This window comes from Lupinus angustifolius, chromosome LG14 (assembly GCF_001865875.1).
Source record: "Lupinus angustifolius cultivar Tanjil chromosome LG14, LupAngTanjil_v1.0, whole genome shotgun sequence".
NCBI classification, from domain to species: Eukaryota; Viridiplantae; Streptophyta; class Magnoliopsida; order Fabales; family Fabaceae; genus Lupinus; species Lupinus angustifolius.
This window is the reverse complement of record NC_032022.1, coordinates 11,073,012-11,073,326: the sequence shown is the minus strand read 5'-3', so window position 1 is coordinate 11,073,326 and position 315 is coordinate 11,073,012.

Genomic DNA, 315 nt, shown 5'->3' with positions numbered 1-315 from the left:
CGATTCATATGGTTGCTTTTGATGAAGCAAATTTGGAACCTCTTCACAACGTAACTAATGATGCTTTCCCTGCTCAAGATGAGTTGGTAATTCATGAAGGACAAACTCAAAACCCTCAAGAACATGGACAAGAGTTGCAAGAGCCAATAGCTTTGCGTAGATCCACTAGATAAAGGAGAAATGCAATTCCAGATGACTACATTTGCTTTCTCCTAGAACATGAGGGTGATGGCTTAATGGATAATGATCCATTAAACGTTCGTGAAGCCATCCAAAGTTCCAATTCGGAAAAGTGGATTGAAGCAATGAAAGAGG